This window comes from Helianthus annuus, chromosome 11, assembly GCF_002127325.2.
Source record: "Helianthus annuus cultivar XRQ/B chromosome 11, HanXRQr2.0-SUNRISE, whole genome shotgun sequence".
Taxonomy (NCBI): domain Eukaryota; kingdom Viridiplantae; phylum Streptophyta; class Magnoliopsida; order Asterales; family Asteraceae; genus Helianthus; species Helianthus annuus.
Window position 1 is genome coordinate 145,196,498 of NC_035443.2, and position 4,038 is coordinate 145,200,535.

The 4,038-nt window shown below is 38.4% G+C and overlaps 1 long non-coding RNA gene across 1 annotated transcript; it reads left to right on the plus strand.

Moving 5' to 3' along the window:
* The first annotated feature begins 318 nt into the window (after window positions 1-318).
* Window positions 319-3,651, plus strand: LOC110890724. Its single transcript, XR_004871042.1, has 3 exons — window positions 319-922; window positions 997-1,043; window positions 3,477-3,651. It is a non-coding gene; the product is annotated as an uncharacterized LOC110890724 (long non-coding RNA).
* Window positions 3,652-4,038: the final 387 nt, after the last annotated feature.

The window sequence follows — 4,038 nt, forward strand, 5'->3', positions numbered from 1 at the left end:
TTTATTATCTCTATTTGATTTTTAGAGTTAAATGCCCGGATAATCCCTGTGGTTTGACCTTTTTTCACTTTTAGTCCCTAACTTTCTAAAATTACCTCTATAGTCCCCAACTTTTCAATTTTTGTTCCCGGATAGTCCCTGGCGCGGATGAAGGTTAGTTTTTGGTGTTAAGTGGTTGTGAAATGACTAAAATGCCCTTTTTATTAAAAAAAAAAAACTTAAATGTAAAAGAAATATAGTTAGGTCAAGTGGGGACCACCATTCTCTTCATCTCACCCCAACCCACCCTCACATCACTGTCAACACCACCCTCCACCTTCTACCATCATCAAGCTTCAAACCCAAATCAAGCTTCAAACCGAAACAAAACCACAAGAATTTCCATGATCCTGTTTATCCAAAACCAAACAAATCAAAACACCAGTGACATCATAACAAGCAATGAATCAACCGTACAACACAACCAGTGACACCGGTTGTTCTGGTGACATTCCGATCTACCTTTTTCGGTAACATACTCATGTTCCGATTTTGTACCGCCGGAGAAGACGAAGACGACAGTTGTGTCGGTGGAACTTTTCATTAAAGCAGAAGCAATCTGGCAACAGAAATACGAAGACGACAGTTGTGGCGGTAAAAGCAATGATGGCTTGATTGTCGGCGACGGTGGTTCATATGTAGTACCATGGTCGGCCGGAAGGGTGTAGTGGGGGTGGGATTGTCAGGAAGAAACAGGGGCGGTGGTGGTGGTTCTGGCAGGGGTGGTGATGATGGCGGAAGTGGTGGTTGTGGCAGAAAACTTCAAAATTTATTCGCTTTTAGGGATGGCGGCAGGAGACAAAAGAAACTTGAATTCAAACAGCAAAACCAATCCTCCTCAATTCAAATCTGGAATCATCAATAACTCAGACTTCCTTGTCAGGTTCTTTTTTGAAAAAATCACATACGTATCATCTAGTGTTTCACATTCTAGTTACTCAACTAATATTCTCTCAGGAGACACAAGATTGAGCAACAGAGAAGATCTTTGCCCATTGCTTCACGTACTCTTGATGTATATATATATATATTGCTCAACATTTATTGGTGTGGTTACGAATGTATGCTGTAGACGTGAATGCTTTTGCTTATTGATCATTTGTTAATTATAATTATAAATCTATTAAATCTCTAATGTTGTGAACAGTGTTTTCCTCTCATGTGGCAATGCCTCATTGGCTGTGCTTTTAGTTCATCTTCCGATATTGATATTGTCTAAATAGATTTTCATTTGATATTCTTGCATGATTAAGTCTCTGGCGTAATGGTTGGCCAATTATGAATCAATATCTCCGGCGCCTGTTCGAATCTCAATAGTTCTTTTTCTTATTCCTCTTTTTTAAGGCAGGGCACCTTCTGGATAGGGTTTTTTGTTCATTTTTTGATTTGTGTAAAAAGCCTCCATTGCTGAAATTCCGGTGGGGATGACGGTAGACAACGACGCTCCGACGTCAAGCCTTGCTAACTGCCTCTGTGTATATCTTTCCTTTGTTTTAGGGGCGCGGTGCCATATGTTTCTTACTTGGATTTGAGCTGGTGAAAGGCAGTTGGTTAGGGTTAGTAAAGGGTGTCGATGGTCGATTACGGATGGAAGGGGGCTTGGCTCGACGTTGTCGTTGGTGGTTTTGCGGCGGATAAATCTGGCAGCAGATGGGTAGGGTCGTTCTTAGAATGAGTCGAGCGTAGTGTTTATCGGTTGTGTTGTGGTAATTTGGTTTTGGAGACGATTTTTTAGATGATTTCTAAATATTTGTTGGATAAAGTTGTATAACTGTTCAAGTTTTGATATCGTATTCTGCATTTGGTGATTCTTATGCCAGCTCCGATTAGGGTTTCTATATGTGTTTCTTGCACGGTCAATCTATATCAGAGACAAGAAATCTTCTTTATTAACATCTCCATTTGTCTTCTTATTAGGGTTTCTATGGGGTAATTCAATAGTCCTGGTGAACACTAATATCTGGTGCAATATCTTGGTGGCAGCTAAAGTATTTCCGGTTGTGAAGAATCAACATCTACTGCTTTGTACTCTCTTAATCGGCAACTCTTTAGCGATGGAGGTCTGTGCAACTGGTTGCAATTACTTCATAACATTTTTCATTGCTCTTTGCGTGGAGAATCGTATGCTGCTGTTGTTTAATTTCTTTGATTTTTCTGTTTTGTTTTGTTGATTTTGATTAGGTAATTGTAATTTGGTTGGTTTTTTTTCATGTAGGTGTGTGTTTCTTTTTAATTGTTTATGAATTTGAATTTTGTTGTGATTTAACTCAATGGCTGCTACTTCAGAAGCTATCTTTCAAGTGTTATGTAGTGCAGGGCCTAGCATATCTCATACGCGTTTATGCCCAAACAAGTATAAGTTTTTGGATTCGACTAATGATGGTTTGGATTTTAGGGCATGTTTGGCTAAGCTTTTTGAAACAACTTATTGGCTTTTTGAAAAGTGATAAGCTTTAAAATGGTGTTTGGCAATGAGGGTGTATGTGAGTGGGAAAAGTGACTTTTCCAAAAAGTCACTCCATACTGACTTTTCAAAAAGCCAATAAGTCAATAAGCACTTTTCAAAAAGCTTAGCCAAACATGCCCTTAGAAGTAAAGGGTCTGGTATAAAAATATATAGACGTAAAAGTTGCCGTCTATAAAAGATGTTTGTTATTCTGTATTTGGTTGACTGTTGTTGATTAATCACAGGATAGTGAGCACAATCAAGTCAATCGATTCCCGCAAACGCCTGGTGAAGCCAAAAAGAGCAATAATGAAGTTCAACAAAAGGGAGATAATAACCCGAGTTCGGTTGCTAATAAATTAAGTGGGAAACGCCTGGTGAAACCAAAAAGAACAATCTGATGTACCAAAGGAAGAATACATCCACGTATGAGCACGAAGAGAGGTCTGTGGTAGTCTTGCACAAAGAATAAACCTTTCCTTGAAAGTATTTTGTGATTATTATATTGGAGTCATTTTATTGACCACATTCATCATTTTGTGATGGTTGCTAATAAAATTAACTTAGAGCCCAACCACCCAAATTATAGTACTGTATTATTAATTTGACCAGACCTGCACCCTATTATACTTGATTATTTTTATAATGTTAATATCTTAGAAGAAACCATGTATATGAGTGTTTTGAAGAATTTATAATGTCTTCTGTTTCAGGTAGAGTGTAGGATTGGATCTTTGCTTCTGGGCATACGACTTTCAAAACGTCTCTTCAGCATCATGTACTCTGTCTACTTATTACTAATCAAGTTAGGTTTCGCGCTGCTATTGTTTCTTAGTTATAATTTACAAATATGTGGAGCTGGTAGAGGAGATTGTTATTTGGTGGAAATTCGTATATAAAGATTTTTGTTTTTATAAGGTTTCAAGCACGTTAACGTTTTATTCGGTCTAGCGCCCCGCAACGCGGGCGGGACGAAACCTAGTTTGCTTAGTTGAGAAAAAGGCTTGTATAAGAGGTTCAGAGAAATGATACTTTGATAATTGTCGGTGAAACCGGAAGTGGGAAGACAACACATAAGTTTTCACCATCCTTATAAATTTCTGATTTGGCTCGAACAAGGAGACGGTGGCAGTTGTGGTTATGGTGAAGTGTGGAGATGGTGGTGGTGGTTGAAGGTGGAGATGGTGGTGGTGGTGGTGGTGTGGAGTGGGGAAGATGAGGTGGGTAGGGTGGGTGGTGGGTCATAAATTGTAAAATATTAATTATATTTTTTTAACTTTGACAGTAAGGGTAATTTTGTCATTTCACACGCATCTAACACCAAAAACTAACCCTCATCCACGCCAGGGACTATCCGGAAACAATATTCAAAAAACTTGGGGACTATAGGTGTAATTTTAGAAAGTTAAGAACTAAATGTGAAAAATGGGCAAACCACAGGGACTATCCAAACATTTTTCTCTGATTTTTATTATGTTTTATCTATCAATGTTAGATAGCTACCATTACAACGAAGCATATAATATCGTTTGCTCCAAAATTGTCATGTGTTA